The 27,737-nt window shown below is 41.5% G+C and overlaps 1 long non-coding RNA gene across 1 annotated transcript in view; it reads right to left on the reverse strand.

Moving 5' to 3' along the window:
- Positions 1-27,737, reverse strand: part of LOC147822633 (uncharacterized) — a 187,668-nt gene that overhangs the window by 116,470 nt on the left and 43,461 nt on the right. The gene's annotated exons all lie outside the window — the stretch shown is intronic.

The raw sequence follows: 27,737 nt of genomic DNA on the forward strand, positions 1-27,737 counted from the left end.
CTTGCCTTAAATTGCTAGTCTCAAGTATTTAGCCACAGTAATGGGAAGCTAATACAAAAAGTCAGGGTGGGCACATAGGCTACAGACTCAACAGGAATTAAGCAGGTTCCACAGAAGCCCGTGGAATCTCCAGGCATGTTGACATGGTGCTGTGTCCACCTCAAAGACAGAGCAAGAGGGACATATGAGGCTTTAAGGGAGAATGAACACAATAGAAAAACCCAAAGAAATGACACCAAGACTGGAGGTGGTAGCCAGCTGGCAATTCAGTGAGTATTTGCTGCTGAGTGAGAATTCTGAGCAAGGCAAGATTTAACCCACCCCACAGATACCACTGTGAGAAAACTGGAGAAATCCTTGTTCTACCTACTGGAAAGTGTGAGTGGCTTGGAAATGCTTGAGACTCCCTATAAAGCTGCTGGCTTCACGGAAATGTTTTCAGTACCTTTCACAGCCCACTCACTCTTTACACTCACATATAATTTTATCTCTTTCAGTTCACAAGAATTTATCTTTTTTAATATCTTCAGTTGGTAAATCTGTTCTTTGCCCACTCAGGTGTTTCCAGGGTTGCTTTAAAAATTTTTCAGTGGCTCACTCAACAAACCTTTTAACTGGAACAAGAATATAGGAAGTAGAATGTTTAAGCTTCTGGGAAAACAGAAGCATAATAGTAGAGACTGAAATCCCAGAAACCTTTTTTCAATTTTAGTGTTTATAGCCACATGACTGACCACGTGAGCATCTTGAAGTGGGTGGAACATTAAGCTTTCTCATAGCAACCATGCTCAACACAATCGACTTTGTATTTTGGGGGGCTTCTAAATTGAGGATTGATTGTCCGTCAACTCACAGCCATCAACTGAGTCATTCAAGAATTTAGACTGACTTTATGAACCAGGACTTCTTACTAGTGAAATTTCTAGGTTATTGTTTCTTTTAATCAAAACAGACTTTTAGATATCAATTATTAAAAATAAGCAATGTACCAAGCATTGCACAAAAGGATTCGGTCTATGTAGTTCCATTCAACCTTCCGCATATGTTTTCAAATTTTAGAGATGGCCGTGGAGAAACTCAGCCCCATTATGTGATACACCAAGCCATTGAGAAAGTGGCAGTCAAAATTAGAACAAAGTCTATCAAATTCCAATCCCAGTGTCCTTGCAGTTTCACAGAGGCACTTTATGGAAGGCAACATCCACAGGGTTACCTAGAAGACAGCAGGCACAACTTGCACCATGCCCATCCCATCATGGACTAAAGGCCTGAGAAGAAACCGGAAGTTCTGGGCCATCAGGCCATGCCAGACTCTCTTGGCCCTTGTAATTCTGAAGCCAGAAGTGAGTCTATGAGCTACCAACATTCTTCCTGTCAGCAAACTTGGGCATTGTCACTACATTTTCTATCAATACCATTGACTTGTTTTCCAGCTTAGGGTAAATCATCTTCCCAACAAGACAGTAGGTTTGTATTCAAGCATCACTTAACAACAGGAATAACTTGTAAGAAACATGTCCCTAGATGATTCCATCATTGTGCAAATATGATAGAGCATTGCTATACAAACCTGAATGGTGTAACAGACTGCATACTTAGTCTGTATGTTCCTAGGCTACAAACCAGACAGCACATCACTGTACTGAATGGTGCAGACAATTCTAACCCAGGTCAAGTAAATCACTAGGCAACAGCAATCCTTTCAAGCTTCCTTATGTCCCTAAGTTTCCACCTTCATATACGTGGCCTGTTGTCATTCATGCAGTGCATGACCACACAGAGAAAACTCTTTGGAAGAGTTCCCATCCCTTTAGATTCAATAATTTTTATGCATTCAACCTATTTTTCTAGCCACACAGAATACAGTAACTGTTCCTGTGATGACAGGTAGCCATACAGAATTTAAAGTTTTCTTGGTACAATCACTCACCATAAACTCCATCCAAGCCTTACCTTTACCTCATTTGGCTTCTGCCTTCTGTATGACTTCTAGGGCATCCTAGGAAAATTTGCTATAGATAAGGGTTGGATTCTCTACTGTAAGGCTGCATGTGAAAAGTGTAGGTTTTACCTTCAGAAGGGAGAGAATTTCTATGTGCAGACAAATCTGCTGAATTCGCCTCACTCTTGGTCTTTTCCAACTACTGCTGACTCCTACCTCAAAGGTGCCATCGCTCTTCTCACCTTTTTCAAATTCTAATCCAAGTGCACATGTGAGCTCTTCCCTTGGTGTCCTTTTCAAAACTATGGGATTCATAAAAGTCAGTTAAAGAAGCACAATTCTTGAGAGTCTTCTCCCTCCCAGGTACTGTTACAACTTGTTTGTAGAGCACGTCATTTGTGGTCACACGGCAACCATACTCTGTGCCTCTCTGTCTCTTGAAACCTTCTTCCCAGGCGTATTTTACCCCATGTGAGGATTTGCACCATTGGTGAGCCCCCTTTCTCTCTTAGATAATAGAATACTCCAACATTCCCTGAACTCACAAACACAGATTGATTCAGAGATTGCAATGTCCACCCACACCACAATTTAAACAGAGACTCCAAACTTGGCTGGAAGATTGCATATGGAACTTGGTGGTCAGTTTTCTCCACTTCCCCTCTCTGCTGCCTCCTCTCTGCATCTTCCACTCTCCCTTCTCACCTCATACACATAGCTTCAGCTTCTGGGGGCTGCCACGTAGAGGATGCTCTGATTTGAACATGTCTCCCAAAGTTCATGCACTGGGAACTTACTCTGCAATGCAAGAGTGTCAAGAGGCAGGACCTTCCTGAGGAGATTAGGTAATGAGGGCTCTGTTCTCATGAATGGATTCGTGCTGCTATCACAGGTACAGGTTTGTTATCACAAGAATGGTTCTTCAGAAGTGCCTTCTCTCTCTGGCATACATGCTCTTGCCCTTCTGCCCTCCACCATGCAATGATCCACCAGATGCCACCCCTCAATTTGGGACTTCCCAAACCTCCAGATCCATGTGCCAAATACATTTCTCATCACAAATTACCCAGTCTGTATTATTCCATTACAGAAGCACAGACAGGCAGAGGAGAGCAGCCAGGACAGGTCTTCTCTGGACTATTCCCCTGTCCTCTGACTGTGTTCTCTGGGTCTGTTATGATGTTCAACACTGACGCTTTCTCCTCTGTGACCTTCGAAGACCGTGTCTCCCTTCACCCAAGTGGAGAATCTGTTCCAGGTCAGGGTTTACAAGTCTTTCTTTGGCCTCCTGGGCATCTAACCTTTTTCCTCCACACTCTCTCTTCTGGGGTCTCCTTGCTCTTCTGCACAGCCTGGTGGGAAGGATCAATGTAACCAACAGCTGCTCTCCTTGCAGTGCAGCCCACCGCTCCTGTACGGAAACACTTGCATCCCCCAGGATGCTTAGACCCTTTCTTGTCAATCCCAGTCCCGTTCTCTCCAGCCCCAGCACCAAGGTAGGTGGTCGCCACTCCCTTCCCTCTGTCCTCACACAGATTGGGCCAGGAGTCTGATTTAGCTCACAGTTCACTTTAACATTCTCAGCCATCAGTGCCCTGTGACTTGGAAGGGTGCATCTCCTTTCCAGTTCCTCCCTTTTCTCTACACTTCCTGGCCTCCATGATGTGAGTACCTTTCCTCCACCAGGACCCTTCCACCATGCTGTTTTTTTCTTGGAGCCAACCAACCTTGGACTAGAAACTGTAAACCAAATAAGTCTCTCCTCCTTTAAGTTATGGGTGTTGGGTATTGTGTCCCAGTGACAGAAAAGTGACCAGGACACCATTTCACCTCACTCTGGGTACCCTCGGTTCTCACTGTATCCTTTTAAATAACTGGATGTGTTGTTTTAACTCTCTACATCACTGTTCTTGCTTTTCCTGGGAATGCTGTCATCATACCTTTCATGAAAATTATTACAGATACTGAATTCTTTGGAAAAGAGTCAAAAAGGAAGATTGTAAATCAAACTCCCCACCTTAGACCCCATCCCACCTCCATCAGTGGGAGCTCTATTGTGAGCTGCAAACCTCTGCCCCTGTGGATCTGGAAGGTGACCTGTGATGTCCCCTTTCTTCAGTGGAGTTTGTGCCTGGTGTCCTGAACACTCTACATGCAGGTAGGAAAGCAACAGAAGGTGGCTGGCAGGAGGGAGAGTAAAGCTCTTGAAGATGAAGTGTCACCCACAAAGGGATCTGACAGGACACATCACCCTAATCATGATAGTGTAAGGATCAGGGAGAGAGGAGCTGTACAGTAACATGAAAACTATCTCTAATGGTCAGAGCAACTCAGCTCAAGGGTTCCTACTACCCTCTCACATCATCATCCCTGACATCAACACAAATAAATCAGAAAGTCAGAGCATAGTCCTGACAGCCAGGCAAGAAGGAGAACACACAGACTTGGATGCTGGTGGAAGTGGAAGGATAGGCACTCGTCATTGCCAGGGTAGCACCCCTTTGTCCATGGCCTGAGGAAGGGTGGGGCTAGTGCCGGCCACAGGAGGAGTTATGCATGCTCAGGACCCACGCTTGGAGTTCTCATTCTCTGGTTTGGGATGAATCTTGAGAAAACAGATTTAGAAATCTATGCAAACCATGTTTGCTCAGGTCCTTTATTGAGAGGCACTAAATTAACTGCTGTATGGGTTAATGTTTCTTTTCTATAGTCCATTGGCTTCTGTTTGACTTGTGACCACTTTATTTTTTAATACCTAAGAGATGGCTATGGAACAGAAGTCTAAAACTACCGACCAATGGTCAGATTCTTTTCCTTTTTCAGTACTAGGGATTGAGCTACATCCCCAGCCCAGGTTGGACTCAAACTTGAGATCCTCCAGCCTCAGCCTACCACAGTGCTGTGATTATGGTGTGTGCCACTGTGCTGAGCCTCACGTTCTTGTAAGCAGCTTGGGTAAGTGTTCAGTGACTAAGAATCCTTAAACCAACAATTCAAGGCCCAGATGTTGTAAGTTTTCGTAGTCCATCTCCCAAATACAATTGGAAGCCCAACTCCTCGAGTGAAGGAGAATGACTGAAAATTAAAAAGTGTTTAATTCCAATCATAGCTATTTGGAAATGTCACGTGATGAGTAATGAGCTACTAGGTAAATTTTTTGTTTTGCTTTTGTGCTAGTGAGAACTGAACCCAGCTCATTCACCTGGAAGCTACAAGCTTTTTTTATTTTTTATTTTGAGACAAGGTCTCACTAAGTCTCTAAGTTGCCCAGGATGCATGCAAACATCTGATCGCCCTGCCTTAGCTGCCCAGAGTGCTTTTAGGAAGCAAAGGAGATAGTCACATTTTATCCCTCCATCACGATTATAGACTAGGAATATCCTGAGAGGTTTCTAGAACTGGGACACTATGATCTCATTAAGCCACTCATTCGCATAGGCTGCGTGGCAGGATTTGCATTTTGTTTGCTTGTATGGCAATGATTGCTCAGAAAGCTAAGTCAGCAGACCATTTTGGAAAAGACAGCCTGGGTTTGGATTACTAGAGATTGTCTGCCTGGATTACAGGGACATCCTCTCCACAAGAAATCCTGACATCAGCCTAAAAATCTGTGCCACCTCAGAGTGACAAAGGCCAGCCTCCTGGTGTACCTGGGGCCCTGCCAGGCAGCTACTCTTGTGGCTTTGGAGTGAGAACCCTTGCTTAGCAGTCAGTTTACTGGAATCTGATATTTTGCAGAATGGCAGCCTGATTGTGTTTATTCAGTCTCCTCCAATCTAGGCAGAAGCAGACGTCCCAAAGAGACGGAGCATTTGGCACCAGCAAGGTCTGAGACAAACAGGCCAAAAAGAAAAATTGGATGTAAGTGCCCTCAAGTCAGACAGACTGATTCATTTCCTGGAAACCTGGCTGAGTTGTTTAACTGAGAGTTTCTGTTTCCCTTGTGCAAAGACAAGGGTTACGCGTGGAAAAACTCTCTCTTCTTTCAGACACCAGAGGGTCGAGCACGCCCCGCCCTGCCCTGCCCTGTGCCTTTCCATATTAGGCATAGCCAGGTGACATCGTTGGCCAATGAAATGTGAGCAAGGCTCTTCTGTATGTGTGTGTAGGGGGCAGGGGTGCTGACAGCCTGATTGTGACTCCCCTGTGTGCTCTCTCTGGGCCCCCACAACTGGCAACAGCGGCTGCTCTATTCCTGGGTCTTAAAGTCCCAGGGAGCTAAGCTGGCAGCTGAGTGACAATCAGACAGGTAGTGTGAGTGTGTGAGAAGCTGCTGTTGTTGTAAGCTGTGAAATTGGAGGGCTGTTTGTTATCATAGCACAATCTACTCTCCCTTGACTGATACAGAGATCAGTTTACTTTCAAGGGCATAGTGGAGACTTAAAGGAAGCAAAGCTGCAAAGCCCCTGGTATGTAGTAGGTGGATGATTTATTCATCTTTAAGATCATAGTATGTACTAGATGCCGGGCATATTGCTACACAAAAGAACAATCGGTCTCCCCTCTCTTCAGCTTACCATCTGCAGCTGATTCCTTTCTCAGATGCATTATGCTGTTACTTGTTGTAATTGGCTCTATTTGCATAAAAGCCAGAGTAGGGAGTTATCACCACCGCCTTAGAGGAGAGCCTTAGAAGGCACCAAAATCCATCATGGCTCCCAAATCTGTTTTATTTTAGGGGTAACCCTGGACTTGTGAACAAAGCATTGTGTTCATGGGAGAGAATGATTTTCACAGGATGGTGGGAAATGATGTAAGTCATGGATTTGCAAAAGAATATTGATACTAGCTGCTCCTTCTTTTGCACTTCTTTTGCTATGTTCTAAGCTTTGGGCTAATGTTTTTCACACATTATCTCATTTAACACAAATGGCACAAGACTGGTTGTGTGATTGGTATTATACCATTTTATACATGAGAAAACTAAGGCTTAGAAGCTGGTTTCCCCAAAAGCACAGAATTCATAAGTCTGACTTTGAATCCAGAGCTAATACAAAAATAAATAAAAATAAAAATATATGAATCACAGGCCTAGTATACTATCTCAACTAGAAATAAAAAGAGAGTTAGATTTCAGGCACCAAAACACAGTTAAACAGGAGGAATTAATTCTGTTTCTGTTGGTCTTTTGTTTTGTTTGTGATACTAGGGATTGAACACAAAGCATTCGAACCAAGCTTCATCTTCAGCCCTTTTTAATTTTTATTTTGTACTTTGAGACAGGGTCCCCCAAAGTCACTAAATTGTGTAGGCTGGGCTGGAAACAGCAGTCTTCCTGCCTCAGCCTTCCAGAATGCTGGGACGACAGATGTGGACCACCACAGTCATCCGTTCTGGCTTTGTTCACTTTTTATAGCACAGTAGGGTAACTTTTGCTTATAAGTATCCATGATATATTTCAAAATAACAAGAACACAAAAGTTCTCAAAACACAGAAATGGTTAACGTCTGAGGAGATAGAAACACCCCTTGGACTGATTTGATGATTACACTTTACACCCATGCATCGATACTTTAATACCCCATGCCCTTAAAGATGGACAAATACCAGTCTTGATTGAAATAATACTGAAAGTCAGGAAGAGGTCTTCATTGTTTTTATACAGGTACCCTACAACAAAATAAGCTTGAAGTTCAACAACTTCCCATTTGGCAAACACCAAATGCATTTGTTGGGCAGGCTGGGGGGTTTTTTTGTTGTGACAGCTGGAACCCTGGAAATCAGTCTTGGCAAAACACTGCTCTAGAAGGCAGAGAGTGAGGCTGGATGTGGTGCTCGCCCATCATCAGGGGGAAATGTGCCCTTGGTAAAACTCCCCTGGGGCTGGCTGCTTAGGGTCACCATGGAGAAGGTGAGTCTCTGAAGTTCTGGGATAATTCAGGAAGCCTATCACAGCTCCCCCATGCCACTGCCACCCACGAGGTGGCTGGAAATGCCCCAACCCAGGCAGGGAGCAGGCAGAGAAAAGAAGCTGAAGCTACCTGATGCCATTTGGCCCAGGGATGACTCAGAGCGGTTACTGCACAGCCTCCTCTCTGTGAGATCCCAGTGTCATCTGCACAGGCGGTTTCATCCTGGGAGAGAGACAGCCACCAGCAGTGTTCTTGAAATATTATTTTCTTCCGTTGTTTGACTGACAGGAGCGAGGTGACAGAAACAGTGTGCTTTTATGGAAAATGATGCCTCTCTCTCCAAGAGATTCCAACCGTGGAGTGGCGAGCACTGCGCTCACAGGAGCTCATCATGTCCCAAACAGAGCTCATTACCTCTCCCTCCCTACTGTTCCTTCTCCTGGTTAATAGCATCACCATACACTGAGCATCCCAGCTGGAGAGCTAATAAGGAGGCAGGAAAGAGCAGAAAGGCTTAGGGATGAAGAGCAAGATTTAATCATCATCTTCACAATGGAGAGGCTCGAAGCAATTTACCAACCTCTCTGAGCTTCCGTGTCCTCTCAGTGAGAACTATAATTATTATAACAACCCGGATGTATAGGCTTTTTCCTGCCCAGCCTCACTTCCAGATTGCTTCTGCTCAACTGGGTGATTTCTGTAACTGCAGTGGCTCATCTCTGCCTAGCTAGGTCTGAGCTCTCTGGCCCCTCAATTGTCCTGTCATTATCTATTAGTGTCAGGCACTTCAGAGGCACCAGTTTCTAGCTCCAGCTCCCCCACAACCACGCCTGCCTCTCCCTCCACTGTGACCATGGAAACCTATGAACCAAATGCACTGGTTTTCTGATTATAGGAGTCATGCGCATTTTGTTAAAAATGAAAATAGAGAGAAGTGTAAAGAACACAATAAAAGCATCCTATAACACATGCCCCTGAGACAACCACAGATGTCATTTTGTTAGATTCTCTTCCTACACGCACTTGGGAAATCTTAAAAATGAAAAGTGGAGGGACAGGTGCATCCTAACTGTGGGAAACAGGTGAGGCAGGGTGGGAGAGAGGGAAGGGGAGGAGAGGGTGGTTCTGTTGGCTCAGGTGAACCAAGGGCTGCTCACAGCCACCTAAGAGCTCAGAGAACTTGGCCATAAAGCAGGGAGAATTACTTCTGTGCTGGATGTTACCCTGAAGAACAGCCTTCTTGCCCTCCTAACAGAGAATGTTTATATAAATTGCATGCCCAGGAACAAAACTCATTCCAGCCAAAGACAAGCTATAATATAAAAGGTAACAAGACAGGAACTATACAGAAGCTATTCAAGAAGAATGGAGGGACAGAGCAGGGAGACACCAAATGAGAAGGGCAGGCAGGAAAAATGGTCTTTGGGCAAAGGACTAGGGCTCCGATACGTGCATCCAATAAAGAGATTTAAGGAAACATTTGAAAACTAGCATAATGGAAGCACATAGAGAAGATATGGCGAGACACCAGGATGAGATGAAGTATGAACTGGAAGAAAAGCCAAGAAGCAGGAATTAGAAGAGAAAAATAATACTTCTGACAAATACAGGCTATTAAAGATTGGCCAAAGAAGAATTAGAGTGGCTGAAAGCATATGAATTATTATTGAGGAAAGGGAGGAAAAGGAAGCAGAGGTAAAGATGGAGCAAGAGACATAAGAGGTGTGATTTAAAAAAATACAGAGAAAATTTACATTTAAAAATTCCACTACAGTAAAAGACACATTGCGTTGATCCCCTGGCAATACTCCCCAGTGATTCGAGCACACTTATCCCATTATTTTGGTCACATTCTGAAGCAGTGCTGGAAGTCCTGTCTCATGAGAATGTTTGGTTGGGCTGTTGTGGCTCCCTTGATGTCCTGAATCAATTTAAAACATTTCACTTCTGTGGTGATTTTGACTTTAGGGAAGAGCCAGAAGATGCACAGTGCCAGACCTGGTGAATACGGTGGATGAGGACACACTGGCATGTTTTTAGGAGTCTGCCTTTCCACTAGATGGCACATGGCAGCAGCATTCACTATACTTTTGATCTTACGTGTAGAGACACCCAGGAAAGGAGGCTTCCAGAACTGCTTCCAAAGTGGCAAGATCTATAAGGTAAGTGTACTCAGAGTGAGAGGAGTATTTTGAGAGGGATTAATGACAACATGCCTTCTATTGTAATAATTTTTTTAACATTCACAGTATATTTTGATCACTCCTTGCATGTACATACATATTCCCTCTATGTATACAATGATATCTGTAAATCTGTATCAAGCTCATTATCTTCTGTCTATCTGACAGAACAATGTAGAAGAGAATTCCAATATGCCATACGTGTTCCTCCCAAGGAAGACTGAAATTATGAAACAAAAGAATCAAATCTTAAGTTTTACATCAAGAAAATTTTTCGTTAAAATTTTGGAGTGCACATAATGAAAACACACCAGATGTCTCAGGAAAACTTATACGCAATGATTTTAGCACGAATATATAGCCTAAAACATAGTGAACCCCACAGATAAAGAAGCAATCCTTCAGGCATTGGGTTAAGATATCAATAGCCAATATGAATATCGCCGGATGCTCCTCAGCCTTCTCCATGTTCAGCGGTAGAACTGTTCCCCCAAATTTCCCACGGAAGAATAACGACCTGATCAATTTATGACCAGTGCCACTTTTGTTAGAGATAAAGGAAAAAGGAAATAATTTGATGCTGGAAAAAAGATGGACATAGAGACCGATGGAATAGAGTTGAGAGTCCTGAAGTAAACTCCCATGTTTACAGTCAATTGATTTCCAACAAGGTGCCAAAACAACTCAATGGCAGACAGAATAGTCTCTGAACAAACAGTACTGGGAAAACAGAGTATCCACTTGCAAAAGAATGAAAAGCGATCCTTAAAAAATATCCAAAAATTAACTCCACATGGATCAAAAACCCATGTGTAAAACCTTAAATTATCAAGAGAAAGCATAGGAATAAATTTTCATGAGTTGAGTAAGAATTTTATAAACACCAAAAGCACAGGCAACAAAAGGAAAAGTAGAAAATTTCACTTCAGCCAAATTCAAAATGTTTGTGCTTCAAAAAACACCGTCAAGGGCTGGGGATTTAGCTTAGTGGTTCCAGCGCCTGCCTCGCAAGTGCAAGGTCCCGAGTTCGATCCCAGGTACCAAAAAACAAAAAACAAAACAAAACCAAAAAGACACAAAAAACACCATCAAGAAAGTGAAAAGACAGCCCACAAACATGAGAACATATTTGGAAATCATATATCTAATAAAGAAATTATATCCAGAATATGCAAATTATTTGCAACACAATACTAAAAAAAAAGGTGAATGGTCAAATTTTAAGATTGAGTGTCTGTGTGTGTGTGTGTGTGTGTGTGTGTGTGTGTGTGCGCGCGCGCGTGCGCACTAGGGATCGACTTCATGGCCTCAGCCTTGCTAGCCCAGTGCTCTACTATTGAACCACATCCCCAGCCCTTGTGACCTAGTTTTAAATGGAGCAAAGGATTCTGTATGGAGTTTGCCAAAGATGTGGACAAATGGACAATGGACGCATGAAAAGATGCTCACGGCAGTAACCATCAGGAAAATCCAAACCAGAGCCACAATGATATAGCACCCCACTCAACTAGGATGGCTACAATAAAAAAAGTTAGATGGTAAGACATGGTGTTGAGGATAGGGGGAAACTGAAATGCTGGTGCCCCACTCGTTGAAATGTAAAATGGGGCAGCCACTTTGGAAAACATTTTGGTGCTTCCTTAAAATGCTAAGCATAAAAATACTAGCCATGTGACCCAGACATTCCGCTCCAATGTGTATACTCAAGAGAAATAAAAACACCTACCTCAGCAAAAACTTATACATGCTCACAATAGATTATTCATAATAGTCAAAATTAGAAACAACTGAATGGATAAATAAAATGCGATATACCATACAAAAACATTATCTCACATAATCAAGCAATAAATGATACATTCCACAACATAGATGAACCTTGAAAACGTCATGCTACGTGAAAGAAGCCAATCAAAAAAGACCACATATTGTATGGCTTTACTTACATGAAATGTCTGGAATAGGCAAATCTATGCACACATTAGTTGTTGAACTTGGACCTGATGAAGGATGTGGAGAACGGAGAGACTTCTAGTCGGGAACGATATCTTTTGTGGACTGACAAAAATGTCCTAAAATTGACTGGGGAGAGAGCATCCAACTCGGGATACTAAAAAGCACTGAATTCTATAATTCAAATGGATGAATTGCATGGTATGTGGATTACAACTCAATAAATCTGTTATGGGGGGGGAAAAAGAAACTATTGTAAAGTGTGTAAGAACTTAGAGATTATAAATCCCATAAGGTCTTGTTAAAGAAATACTAGATGATAACTTCAGCCAACCAAAAACTGAACAGTAACACTATGGTAAATAGATCCATCTGTACACATAGAATCAATCTAACTGTGGACTAAGCTAAAATATTATATAATGAGGTTTTAGAAGAGTCTGGAAGCATTGAATGCCATAGATTATATTCTATTGAATATAGCAAGCATCTTCAGGTTCATATTGATATAAAATAAATAAAAAGAAAAGGAAAGATTCTTTACACATATGTATCAAGTACACAGAAACATATTTTAGTGGGGGTGTGTTTTAATTTCTCTTAAGTATGCACCTTGGCTCTTGGAGAGGAATTTCTGGGTCATATATACATATATATGTAAAACCTATCAGTTTTATAGTAAAATTTCACCTAATAAGTATAACAAGAATGATGGAGACAGAAAATCACTATTTGACTACTATCATGGTTGTCGATGGCTGGAGTGGATCTATGGTCACTGATTTCAGGCAAAAGTTGATCAGGCATGCTAAGTAGGTGGGTAGTTTTTCCGTGATGTTCAGAATATTGAGATGACCGCAGAATATACCCCTCCCAAAATAACCATTAGAAAGAGGAACATGGAATCGCTGTGGTGGAGAAACCTGGAGATGGCAGCATGTCCAAGTGATCAAAATCAGCATCACTAGTGGGTGGCAGGGGTGACATCCTGTGTCCCCAATGCTGAGAAGAACGCAGCATCATGTTGGTGATGATCCAAATCTGGCCACAGTGGGCAGTGAGAAGTACTTACTCTGAGGGTCACCCCACAGCATGTGACAGCTGTACTCTTCAAAACTGTTGGGCATATGAGAGACAGGAAAGATTAAGGAACTGGTCCTGATTGGAGGACATTGGGAAATATGACAATTAAATGCAACGCATTTTTTCTGCATGGCATCTTGGACCTGAAACGAGAGGGACAGAGTTGAGAATATGGTCCATGGTTTGGATGGCAACTTTATGAAAATCTGACTTTCTCACGTGGAGACTAGGATGGTGGTCAGTGGGAGAGTGTCCTTGTTGGGGGATACGTGCTGGACCAGTATTTACAACTGAAGGGAAAGCTACCTACAGGTTGCTCCCATGTGATGAAGGAAAGGACTTGTGGGAAGCTGGTGAGGGAGGAGAAATACAGCTGGAAAAAGGCAATGAAACCGGGGAGCATAGATGGAGAGAATATGGGAATTCTTTGAACTTGTAACTCTTCTGTAAATTTGAATGACAGACTTTCCTCAATTTAGATGGTTCAGCTGAACAAATCTTTGGCTTTTTGATGGTGTGAAAGCAACCTGCATTCAGCTGAAACTGGACTTGGAGCTTTGACAGTTTCCCAGCCCTGTGCTCGTGCAGTGTGATCCTTTCTCCCAGTGCTGGTCCTTGACACCCACCTGCAGCTCTGGGTCAGCCAGGGGATCCCATTTATGAGCTACCCATGTCCTATCCCGTGCTCTGTCACTGAACTTGGTAGATTATACGCATTTTCAACTTCTGACATTTTTCAGCTGAGGACAGGTTTCTGACATTGTCCTTGACAACCTGTATTTGGATACATTACTTTTAAACAACAGAACTTAAATGCTACAAACCCTGAAAATGCTAAATTAATGTCATTATCAAAAAAGAAAATGCCATTGGCCCTGGGCCTATGACATGCTTTTCCTTCTTCCTGAATGTTCTCACCTCATTTTTTTTGTTTTTGGTGCTACTGAAGATTGAACCCAGGGCACTGAGCTACATCCCAGCCTTTAAATTTGTTTTTATTTTGAAGCAGAGTCTCACTGAGTCACTGAATTTCTCAGGCTGCCTCGAAATTGCAATCCTCCTGTCCCAGAATGCTGGAATTACAGCTATGCACCACCACACTGGACTTCAGCCTTCACCACCAGCTGGCATCATACCAAGAGGCATTTACCTGTTAACTGCTCAAAGGTAGTCACTTAGTCTTCTTGGCTTATTGCTCTATTACATCTCTTTTGCTTTTTGATCCAGGATCTCATCCAGGAACATGCACGTATTTAGTTGTCACATCCCCACTCCCCTTCAATCTCTGGCACTTAGAAGTTTTCTCTATTCTTCTTTTAGTTCCAGTTCCAAAAAGGTCATTAGTGAATCTAAAAGCAAATTTATCTATTTCTAGCCAGCTACTTATTGATCTCTTTCCATATGAGAAAAAAAAGTATAAGAAACGTTTTCAGTCTTTAAGCATCTCACATTCTTGTCAGGAAGATAATACCCCCAGATGAGAAGGGGAAAGTGTATAAGAATAGAGGGCCAATGCTTTTGTGTGTGTGTGTGTGTGTGTGTGTGTGTGTGTGTGTGTGTGACAATAAGGACATAATTTTTTATTTGGTATCATTGGGGGATTTGGAGATTCTATTGATCATGCCCAGCCTGTAACTGCAGGAGCTTAGAGGAGATTGTTTCATTTTAAAGGGGATTTGTAAAATTGTCTTAGGTAAGTACTAATGAGAACTTTGGAAATGATGGCTGAGGCAAGTGCCAGCCCTAATGGAGGGGAGGATTGAGGTCTTGGTCCATGTCAATGGCAGACAACAATTAGAAAGGAAGCTCCTTGAGCTGTTGTTCAGTCCACTCTTGGGGAACTTACCCGATTTCTTTAGTAAGGGAAACTATTTATTCATGGGAAAGTCTGCAGTACAGGAAATTATTTATTTGTGGAAAAAGGCTTCCCTATGGGAGTTATTAATAAGCTAAGAACATAATTTATACAATTATGATAAAATTAGGGAAATCATGAAGAAAGCAAAAACAAATTAAAAGATAGAAAGCAATCAAGTCACAAAGCTGGTGGTAAGTTACAGTGTCAGTCATACTAAAAATAATTTAACAGCTGCCAAAGGGCCTCTCCAGCCACCCTGCATGTAGGCAGAGAGAAGGAGAGAACTTGAGAGGTTGAGCTCCCGAGGACTTTCCAAGTGGGGATCAATGTGCAAGGGGTTCTGATCATTGCACATATACTAACCCTCCCTTATCCTAGGCTGGGATTCTTGGGCCTCACAAAGGCAGGGATTTATAAATAGCATTCAAGAGTAAGCATGGTCAAATGAGTGATTCCTTACAAACCTCCCTAGAAAATAGAGCATTAAACAAGGAAATCAAATCCACAAGCTAAAATGATATGAAGTCCATAGGATGCTGGGGAAAAGGGAGCAGAAGGGAGAAGATCAGTTGGGGTAGGATGGGGTAGGGGCAGAGATTGGAAGGCCCCGAGCAATTGCAACTATTAAAGCTAGAATGACTATCACTCTGAGGCCACAGACATAGAGTGTGCAGGTAGACTGGAGGGTTTAACAACATATAAATGATAAGGGAGCAGGAGGTTATTGGAAAAGCAAAGGTGTTCTATCATGGGAAAATATCTTCATTTTTTTTAATATCTTTATTTTTTGATCCTCATTTGAATCAATAACAGAGATCCTCATTTGAACTAGTAAATGGAGTAAAGAAGATTCACCCTCTCTGGTGTGGCTGGGCATAACCCAATCCATTAAGGGCCCAGATAGAAAGCCAAGGTGGAGGAAGAGCCAATTCTTTTTTCTTCTTGAGCTGGGACATCCATCTGGCCTTGCTGCTGGACACGAGAGCTCTTGGTTGTTGGGTCTTGGAGCTCCAGGACTTACACCAGCAGCCTCCTCACACTACTGTGGTTCTTGAGGTTCTGGCCTTGGACCCAGAGCCGTGCCACTACCCTTCCTGGGTCTCTTGTTTCCAGACAGCAGATGGTGGAATGTCCTAATCTCCATAATTGCATAAGCCAATTCCCACAATAATGCTAATGTCTGCACACAAAATGCAAACGGGTTTCTCTTACACATCTGCATATATCCTAGTGGTTTTGTTTCTCTGGAGGACTCTAACCAATACAATACATAATTTTAGGAGGAAATTAGGCTGGGTAGAAACTCTGCACTTGAGTAGGAGGGCTTTGAACTTTCTGACAAGCCAAAAAAAGAGAGAGAAACACATTGAATTAGAGAGTTCAGCTTATGTAATGACAACATACATATGTATATTTTTCAGGTAAAATGTTTTTCCAATATCCAACCCCAAAAAGAATTGATCCCAATAATCTTTCCAAAAGCCCTAAGTTCAGAAAATGGAAAACACATGAACATTCAGAATAGTGAACAAAAAAATTTTTGCTGAGGTGAAACAAAAAAAAATGGTCTGAAGAGTGGGTCATGGAGACTTCCAAGGTCCAAAAGTGGGGACATTGTGAAATGTTCGCCAGGCTTTGATCAGCTGCTTCCCTTGCTTCAACCACCTCTATGATTTCCTTCCTGCATTGGGTCTTTTCTAACACCCAGGCTGTTAAACTCTATTGTGCTGGTTTGACATCTGGAACAAATTCTTTTGTCATACACCATCAGACTTTAAACAAATAAGAGCTAATGAGAGAGGCAGATGTCACGATTTTGCCTTGGCCAGTAATTACTTTGTTCACTCAAGGGTTATACAGAGCAACAGAGAGGGGCGCTTCCTGGCTCACCTCACATTAGAATTCATTTTCTTTGACAAATGTCTGACTCATCTGATGTTTACAGTGTAACATATTTATTTGGCCAAGTCTACTCTGTACATCACCCCATCGAGGAGCTCTATAAAGTAATGGTGTGGAAAGAGTCTTATGTTGGAGCCAAGCCCAGCAGAGTCTCAATTCCTTCTCTCTCAGTCACTAGCTGAGTGAGCAAGTGCAAGTTGTTGACCCTCTTTGTGACTCAGTTTCCTCATCTATAAACTGGAGGTAATACCCTGTACCCCATAGGATAGGATTTTACAAGAGCTCAACACAATGTCTAGCACATAGTAGGAAATCAATAAACACTTGTTCCCGTCGTATCCTCAAGTCACTTATAATTAATGTGTTCTTTGAGAAAATGGTTCTAAGAAGTCACTCTTCTCTTTAAAAGGATTTATCTATGTAAGTTCATCTTGTGGGTAGTGATTTGTTATTTTTAATTTAAACTCGGTTATCCGGAATAGAGTGGCCTTCTTTTTGTCTAATGCCTCAACATGGTTAGTTTTGCCCCCTGAGTCATCAAAAGAAGAGATTTCAAAGGACTGGAATCAAATTGGGAGTGGCAGTGCACACCTGTCACCCCAGTACTCTGAGAGGCTGAGAAGGAAGACCTCAAGTTCTTGCCCAATCTGGACAATTTAGAGACTTAGTAAGGCACTTTCTTAAAATTAAAAAGAAAAAAAAGAGCTGGGGAAGGTAGCTCAGTGCAAAGGCCCTGGGTTGGACCTCCAGTACCACAAAAAACAAGCAAATAAAACTCAGGTCAAACAAAGTTGAAAAGTGGAGAAATGGCCAGTTGAGATAAATGCACACCCTGCATCTCAAGCTGGCGCCTGGGACTGATATTAGGCCCATGGATTATGATCCAGTGTCCTGCTTGTGAGAACAAGGAACATGGAGGAGCTCTGCCATGGTTCTGGAGAATTCTGTAAATGAAGCCCATCCCCAGCCAGGCAGGCAAACCCACCTCTAGCTCCAGCAGCATCAGTACAGGAGGAGGTGAACCAGAGATGGGGCACCTGCAGACACAGGTGTGTATGAGCTGGAGATCAAAACACAGTCTTAAAGCGAAATCTGAGAAGGAGAATATAGGAGCACTTAGAAGTAAGGGGTGTATGTGGGCAAGAAAAGATGATTGGCCAGTGGGCACTCAGCACAGGTGGATGCAACAACAGAAAGAACCTCATTCCTGGAATCTTAACAAAGCTGATCTTTTAGAGGAACAGTACAGAATGGTAGTTACCAGAAGCCAGGAAGGGTGTGCATGGGGAGAAATTGTTCAGTGAGTACAAAATTACTGTTGGGGAGGAGGAATGTGTTCTGGAGTTCTACTGCACAGTAACAAGTTACCTATATCATCTTGTAAATATCAAAGAGACCAGAAAAGAGGATTTTGAATGCTCTAGTCACAAAGAAATGATAAATAGTTAGGGCCAGGGATTTAGTTCAGTGGTTCTGGTGCCTGCCTTGCAAGCGCAAGGTCTCAAGTTTGATCCCCTGTACCAAAAAAAAAAAAAATTATTGAGAAATGATAAATAGTTGAGATGAAGGATATGATAAATACCTTGCTTTGGCCAATACACAGTGTATATATGTGTTGAAACACCATACTGCACACCTTAAACACATGAAATTATTCTGTTAATAAAAAACGAAATAGCAACTATGGCCAGTAAATATTTCCAAAGCAACCATCATGGGTAGTGGATGCTGTCGAGAGGGCTTATTTTTAATCTGGCTTTCAAAATATGTTAAATATTACATTTGGTTGGGAAAATATAAGAAACAAAACTATGTAACAAGGACTTGCACAGTATGGTGGTGTATGCCTGCAATCCCAGCACGCTGGGAGGCTGAAGCAGAAGGACTACAAGTTTGAGCCCACCCTGGAAACTTACTGTCTTAGTAAGATAAAAAAAACAAAATAGAGTCAGGGACGTGCCTCTATGTGAAGCCTCTGGATTCAGTCCCCAGTAACACACACACACACACACACACACACACACACACACACACACACCCCTTAAACATGGTGTACTTTAGCTACATGGGAGGCTGAACCAAAAGGATCACTTGAAGGTTGGAGTTCAGGGTTCAAGGGCAGCTCAAGCAATATAGTGAGATCCTGTCTCAGAAAATTGCAAATACCTTATATCCAGTGCACAGCCCGAATAAATGTCCCTTATGTTCTCCCGCACCTGAACACTGCCTAACCAGTATCCTGATCCTCATGCTAAAAATTGTATTGCTTTCCTCAGTTTCCCCACCTAAGCATAAACACTCAAATATAATGAGTTTGTTGGGTCTACTTCTTGGGCCTTATCTAGTGTCAGGCCCATGCATTTTTGTATCAGGTTAATTTTGTCTATCATGATATTTGTAAGATTTTTTCCATGTTGCTGCATACAGCGATGGATCCATGATTTATTTTTATTCCTCTGTGTAATCTCAATATGAATAATGTGTGGTAAATTTATTCGTTCTTATGTTGAGAGACAGTTGGGTTACTTCCAGTTTGGGGCTGTTACCTGAGAAGTAGCCATGAACACTCTTAATGTTTGTTGCATACAAACACACTTCTGTGTGTGTGTGTGTGTGTGTGTGTGTGTGTGTCTGTGTGTGTGTGTGCATTATCTAGGAATAGAACAACTTGGTCTTTGGGTAGGAGTGGCTTCATGAGTAGCAGACAATGCTCAACTCTTTCAAAGTGGTAAAATGGCAGCATTTTGATGAAATAGCAGCACAATGATTCTGCCTCAGAAAGTTCTTTGAAAAAAGTCTCACTGGGACCTGACCTGGAGAGGTATATCTCTTCACTGGTTCCTTCCTTCTCTCTCTGCTTCCTGGACCCATAACATGAGCAGCTTTCCTCCACCCAGTCCCTTCCACCATGTCCTTCCTGCTACCCAGTTCCATGCAGTCCAGGCTGGCCTCAAACTCAGGGAAATCCTCCTACCTCAGCCTCCCAAGTGCTGGGATTACAGGCATGGGTCACCACACCCAGCAACCCAGTCCTTTTACTCTTCGGGAGGAATAGTTTCCCCACTGGAGCACCATCCTGGTTATTTTAGCAGACCATCAAAGTGTTAGCTATACACATCCATTCAAGCAGTGATATGGCTTTAGATCAGAGTACAGAACTACTTCCACCTGTGATCAGCTGAGTTGTGTGTGTGTCTCTCCAATGATACACTAATTTTATCATTAAATCCATAAGCTATTTGTTATTATTTACATGTAGCACTATCAAGCTAGGTCTTTCTCATTCTCTCATTATAAGAAAATAAGAAAAAGTTTCCATGGTGTAAAACTAAATATCCCTCTCCCAATCTCCACTCTTATCTAAGAACACTGATTCATTATTCAACATTCACTGGGTCTAGTTCTACAAGAAGCCATAAATCTATTTAACTGTACATGAGCTAGGCTGTATTTTCCCAAGAAGAGCGTGAAAAATAGGTAGCAAATAATTTGCTGGAATCCTAATGTTCTCTATCTAAAATAGTCTCATATTCATTAAACTAGAAGCACCACTAACAACAGACATAAGATAGCTGTTCCTGGGATATAGAGAAATGAGAAGGAAGATAAATGACGTGTTGACCACTATTTCATACTGTAAGTAGATTATGAAACAGTAAGAGATATTTAGTGGCAGGCAGCAAAAGTCACTAGCAACTCCTGACTTGGAGAAGGCTTCTTTCTTTTCAGTTAACTTTCTAGCTCATTCTTTTATTTTGCCTTGACTATCAGGAATGCACTCAATCTCTTAGACACAAGACTAGAGGATTTGGAATTATTCCTCCATTCAGACTTGTCTGGGACCTGATAAACACATGCCTAGGCGTAAGATTAGTTCAAATAGTGGGTCTGATGGCTTGGATTGAGAACATCAACCGAAGACCACATGCACTCACAGGCAGAGACTTTAGAAGGTGATTGAATTAATGGGGGTGTTATAACTGACTTGGTGTTAGGAAGTGGGGCCTGGGTGGAAGAGGTGGGTCACTGGGTGTGACCTGGAAGGTGGCATTTCCCTCCCTGCTCTTCCTTCTCTCCCTGCTTCCTGGCTGCCATGATGTGAGCAGCTCTCCTCCACCAGGCCCCTCCACCATGTCCTTCCTACCTCGGAACCAGCCAACCATGGACTGAAACTACGAGCCCAAATAAACCTCCCATCCTTTAAGTTGTGGGTGTCAGGCATTGTGTCCTGGTGATGGGAATGTGACTAAGACAATGAGGTTGGGATTTCAAAACAGCCTGGAAAGACACAAGGAAAACAAAAACAAGTTAACACGTTTACCTGTACAATCAACACAGAGAAAATAGTATGAGCGGGTCCTTTGGAAAATTTTAGGACCAAAGCATAAAAACAAGAAGAAAATTTTTCCCATGAAATACATTTCTTTTGTGAGGTGGAAAATATTAGAAATGAGTAACTACTCTCTCTCTCTCTCTCACATTAAGAGTAAACGGCAAAAGGTAAACAATTGATTGGATATTGAAACTTTGTAGCCAATTTTAAGTAGAAAATAAAACAAAAATATCACATTGGAAGTATATCTGCTGCAAGTATTTAGGTTTTATACTCCTTCTCAATAGAACTGAGTAGTTATAAACAAACATAGTATTTTATATTAAATTTCAGGAGATTCTGAAACTCATATGGCTGCTTAGAACAAAACATAGTAGAACTACTTTGAAAAACAGTTTATCAGTTCCTTAAAAAGCTGAAGGGGTAGGGGTAGTAGGAGGGGCAGGGGAAAGGAAATAAGGGAAAGGAAAAATCATGAGAAATGGAAATAAAGTCTTTGTAAATAGGGAAGGGTGGAGGGGGCGAATGGAGGGCTAGGAATGGGGAAAAAATAAAAACTAAGATGCATCATGTAAAGGTACAAGTTCCCAGTGAGAAATGTAAATGTGTTGTATACCTAAAATGTATCAATAAAAGAATTTAAGGGAAAAAAAAGTTGAAAATGGAGATGCCATGTGATTAATTTACCTAAGAAAAATAAAACCAAACATTCATACAAAGATCTATATGGAAATGTTCATAGGAACTTCACTGCTAATTGTCAAAAGCTTTAATCAACTCAAAAGTTGGTAAAAGGTGAATAGATAAACAACTGTGATAGATCCATATAATAGAATATTATGCAGCCATAGAGAGGAATGATTTATCCTGAATGAAAGGTACTTCACATCTTGTTTTTTTTAGAAATGCCAGCTAATCTATAGTGAGATTACTGGAGGCCTGGAAAGGTGTTAAGGCCTGGGGGATTGAGGAATTTGAAAAAGGAAGAGGGCTTTCAGGGGTGAGAGGTAATAGGCACTGTGTTGGTGGAGGTGATCTTTTTACGTGTGTAAAAACTGTTCAAATTGTGCGAATTACTAGGTGTCTATGATTCATCAATGTCACTGTAGAGGACATGAAAAGTAAAAGGGGGTAGGTGGAACATTGTTTCAGGATGACTCAAGCACATGACATTTATTGTGCTTTTATTTCTATTATTGTTACATTACATCCTCATAAGGAGCTCCCAACCTAGATCCCATGGGTCACAGTAGAGTCCATCCTCCTATAAGAATCCAATCTGGCTGTTGATTTCACAGGAGGCAGAGCTCACGCGAGCCATGGAGAGCCATCTAATACAGATGAAGTGTCTCTCCTCTCCAATTGTTCAGCTCCTGCTGTGCAGCCCAGTTCCCAACAGGCCACAGACAGCTACTGGCCAGTGGTTGGGAGCTGGAGACCCCTGGTCCATGACACCAGGTTTCAAGAGCACAGCATCTAGTGTCTGCATGCAGCTAATACTCATCAGAAATCATTACATTCACATGTTGTGTTTGACCCTATGTTACGTCTGTTTGAAATAGGAGAGCTGAGTTCTTTAATTACTCCTTTAGGGACACTTAATGTATTCTAAGTGTTTACTAAGCCTGGGAAAGTGATTGATTGCCTCTGGTTAATACTTTTGGACTCAAGGTTAATTATTGTTTTTTGATAGTATTTTTATTTATTAGCATACTTCAATAAAGCTGGCAACTATTGGTTAGTTAAGTAGACAAACCATTAACACAAGGGTTAAAGTGTCAACTAAGGGTCGATCTACTAATTTCTTGATCATGGAAGACAGAGGCAAACCCTATACCATAAAAATGCTTACCTTTAATATCTGCTTTTTAACTAAATGATACTATAAATACCCTGTACACAGCCCAGAGCTTACCACTCTGCAAGGCTGGATACTTCATGAAGAAGAAGGCCAAGGAATTCCAATAGAGGAAGAAGAAAGGATCCAGGGGAGGGAGTGGAATGAGTGATTTCTCACTGAATGACAAATTAGGCAGAGAAATTTACAGAAAGGGAAAGAAGAGAGAGAATGCAAAGGTTTCCAGTGATTCACAGACCTGCTCTGAACCTTAAATTTTAATAAATTATCCTTAAAAGATGATGGGTCCCTTGTTAGGAAAAGAAGATGAGAACACGTAAACTTCACATCAGGCTCGGGCTGACATCCTGCTGACTGAATTCTACAGAAATCAATAAACAGACGTGCATTTCACAGTCTGGGGCTTCTTCATGAAGCCTTTCCAAAGATGAGCCAAGACCCACTGCATTCCTTGAAGGGGGCTAAAAGGGAGCAGAGTAGCTGCAGATAGTAAACAGAGTTCAGGAAAGAATGTCTGGCACTGCAGCTCAATACAACAGATGTGATTAATAAAGAATGAAAATCTTCACAGCAGAACCATGAAGACAGATAATGGTATTCCAAACAGCTCTTTGCTTTCCCATTTTAAATAGTTATTTATTAAACACCAACAGTGATCACAGCATGGTGTTAGGTTGAAAAGCATGGAGAAAGAGGGGAAAAAGTATTTGGCAGTCGGTTCAATCTGTCACTGTCTTGCTTAAAAATAGCTTTTCTCCCCCCACTACTGACGACTGAACTCAGAGGTGCTCTACACCGACCTACATTCACAGCCCTTTTGATTTTTATTTTATTTCAGACAGAGACTCACTAAGTTCTCCAGGCTATCCTAGAACTATCAGTCCTCCTGCTTCAACCTTCTGAGTAGCTGAGATTGTAGGTGTGTACCACCACACCTAGCAGGGCTCCATTTTAAAAAATACAATGAACAAATGCCTTGGCAGCTACAGAAATTTGTTCATATTCTGTTACTAGTTCGCCCCATTTTTTAACATATATCTTTTCCTACTAACTAATCTATAGAGTGGATGCACCAAGATAATCACGGTGTATATCAATAATCTAATACCAAGTGTCAGAGGGCAATACCGGGTATTAGATATGTTAATGTAATCCTTGCTGTGATAAACAATCCCAGGATCTCAGTGATTCGCATTTTTCAGGGCTCTCCAGGGAAACAGAACCAATACAATAAAGACACAGGTATCAGATATAGATATAGTACACAGAAAGAAACATATCGTGAGAGATTGGCTTGTGCACTCATGGAGGGTGAGAATTCACACAGTCTGAAAGCCAGAGGTCTTGGAAAAACCACTGCTGTAATTCCAGTGTAAGTGTGAAACCCTGAGAACCAGCAGCACCATGCCCAAGGCAGGAAGAGATGGGCTTCCCAGATGAAGCAAAGAGAAAGCAAATTTACCTTTCACCTCTCTCCAGACCTCAATGGATTAAATGGTGCCCACTAATATTGGTGAGGGTGTATCTTCTTTAACTTTATCCTCAGATTCAAATACTGTATCTTCCAGGAACATCCTCACAGACACATCCAGAAATAATGTTTTGCCTGCTATGTGGGAATCCTTAGCCCAAATTGGCATACGAAATTGATGACTTGAAGTCCACCCTCGTCAATTTGCTATCTATATGAACCTCATCAAACCATATTTAATCTCCAAATAAAGACAATAAAAAAGTCATATCTCCACTGAATCATGATACAGTTATCCTTTCCACAACTAGAAATACATTCATCTCTTCCTCAGAAGTTTTTGACTGATGTTAACTCAATAACATACTATTATGTAAAATTAATAATATTTAGGTACTGATATAAAATCAATATGCTTTATGTTACTTAAGGGAATAAAAGGGAAAGAAAACAAAGATATACACAATATGTATCTCATATTTTATATATGTATCTTATTTCTGACATATGTATCTTATTTGTATTTATGATAAAACAAAGAGGAAATACTCATGACGATTACAGTCCTCACTTTTGTAATGAGTCACTTAGTTAAAGCTAATATTTACAACTATTTTCTTGTATTATCTATTTTATAGTCTGTTTGCCTTCGACAAGTACCTTAAGTGACTTTGTTTCTTTACCTGGTGGGATGACCTAAACTTTTATTAGTAGGCTTGACTAAATTGGATTGTTGTATTTTCCATTGTCTACAATTAGAGTTCATGGTGATAAATGATATCCTAAAGGTTCTCCTATATTCTAGACATGCATTTTTCCTCACCTCTAGTTTGTTTTTTTTGTTTTTTTTTTTCTGTAGTTCAGATCCACTACTCAGAAAAAAGCATAATTCCTTTGTTTACCAGTCAACTCGGAGGCATGAAGAGAACAAGGTGGCCAGACGGCAATCTTTTTTTTTCTTTTAAATACAATAAATCTTCTTTTTAGCATTTTAAATTGATACATAATAACTATATATGTTTATGGGGTACATGACTTGGCATTGAATCTCTCATCATCTAAAGCAGGCTGGTTCACATCACATTCAGAGTTCTAGAAAAGTTCCAGGATGCTAATGGTTTCCTGTCTCTGATATGTTCCAATTGGGATTTGCTCCTGACCAAAGGATATGTACCAGATTGACACCTTTGGAGACCTTGAGATAGGGTGAATGTATCCTATATGTGGGATTTGAATCTTTGGTAGCTGGAGAATGGACCATGATAGGCAGCATAATGGCCCATGTTTTAATCCCAGAAATGTATAAAAATGTTATATTACATGGCAAGGGGAAATAAAGTTTGCTCAGCAACTGGCCCTACCATAAAGAGATAATCCTTTATTATCCGGGGGGGGGGGCTTGGAATAACACAGGTCCTAACATGGGAAAGAAAGAAGCAGCAGAGTTAGACATAGAGGCGTGACATTATGAAAGACTCAGCTAGCCACTGGTGGCTTTGTAGATGGAATGGGCCATAAACCAAGGAATTTACACAGCCTCTAGAAGCTGGAAAAGTCCAGGAAATAGGTTGTCCCCTAGAGCTACAGAAAGGAACACAGCTATGTCAACAACTTGATCTTAGCCCAGTGAAACTCATTTCAGACTTCCAATCTGCAGGAGCATAAGGTAATAAACTTATATTATTGTAAGTCACTTAGTGGTAATTTGTTAATACAGCAATAAGAAACAAATATAGCAAGCTTCCTGGCCAAGTCCAGACTCTGTGTGGATGGAACTGCCAAGTGCTTGGGTAAAGGAGGACAGAAGGAAATAGGCCTTTCCTGCAATCCAGCTGGAAAACAGTGTAGTTGAGAGTCCCTGGATAGGACATGGTTGATTGAACACAAAAGTCCATCTCTGCCACAGTCTGTACTTTAATGAACAACCCAGGGATTCTGATAAACAGTCACTCTGTGACCCTGACAAATGACGCTTTCTAAAATTTCCTGTTTGTAATTTTTTTCCGTTTTGTTTTTTTGTTACCAGGGATCTAACTCAGGACCTTGTGCTCCTGAGGCAGGAGGCGGCACCACTGAGCTAAATTGCTAGCCCATCCTAGTTGTAATTTTACCAGTACTTTTTCCTTTAGTGTTTCCAAATTCTTCCCCTACTTTCTATTCCTTTCCATCTGACTCTCTCCCATTCCAATCAACACCTCCAGTTTGCTCTTCTTTATGTAAATTCTTACTCATCCTTCAAATTTAACTGAAATGTATCTTACTCCAAGAAAGAATTTCTCAATCCTCTCAGGTAGATTTTGGGTCTCTCCCTCCTTGCTTTCCATTGCTTTATCAAATTTTTAATCTCAGGCCTATTAGCTAACAATGAGTTATTTGTTTAGAAAAATAATTTTGATTTATGGTCATGGGAAGCTTACATTCTATTTGAGAAACAAATGTGAACACAAAATATTTGTGAAATCTGTCCACTGCTCCATTCCAGTAGCCATCCTAGAACAATCCATCAGTCTTATCCTGGCTTGACTGCTATAAACGTCTCCACTCTCCTCAACTCTTGTCACCTACCATGCATGCTCCACATGAAAGCCAGCTTCAATTGGTAAAGCAGCTTTATTGAAATATAGTTTGTCTACTATACAATTCACCCAGCTAAAGTGCATAATTTAGTGGCTTTTAGTATCTTCATGGAGCTGTGCATCCATCACCATAATCAATTTTAGAACGTTTTTCATTACTCTAAGAAAACCCCTACCATTTAGCCATCATCCCCAACCCACCTCTAGTCCTTGCAGAACACACAAATTGTATCATTTTCTTTTCCCACCTAAAGGCTTTCTGTGGTTTCCTGTCATCCCGTTGTACTTATGATAAACCACAAAGCCTTAAGGTTTGTGTTCCTGATTCACCTGTCCAGCCTCACCTTGAACCTCGTATTCACTTCCAGGAGCAATGGCCTGCCCCTGCTTCCCAATATTCCCTGCTTGTGTGCAAGGCCTTTGCTTCACAATGCTTTACTCCACTGCGAGTTTATCTGACTCGTATTTCATCCCTGAGCTTTAGATGAAGCCACAGTGTCAGAGATGCCTTCAGTGACCTTCTCATCTCCATTAGACTTCTCACTTAGTGCTGTCTCATAGAATCTTACATCTTCAAACCATAGACTTTATCATCATTTGTGTGATCACCTGCCTAAGGTATTTCCTCTATGAGGTTGTAAGGTCCATGGACATTTTTCTATCCCTAATGAATGCTCAGTTTCCAGCACAGCATCTGAAAGGTAGGAATCCAAAAAACAATTTAC

The sequence above is a fragment of the Heterocephalus glaber genome, unplaced genomic scaffold, assembly GCF_053883595.1.
Source record: "Heterocephalus glaber isolate CG9 unplaced genomic scaffold, H.glaber_assembly_v1.0 deba00001610, whole genome shotgun sequence".
Lineage (NCBI taxonomy): Eukaryota > Metazoa > Chordata > Mammalia > Rodentia > Bathyergidae > Heterocephalus > Heterocephalus glaber.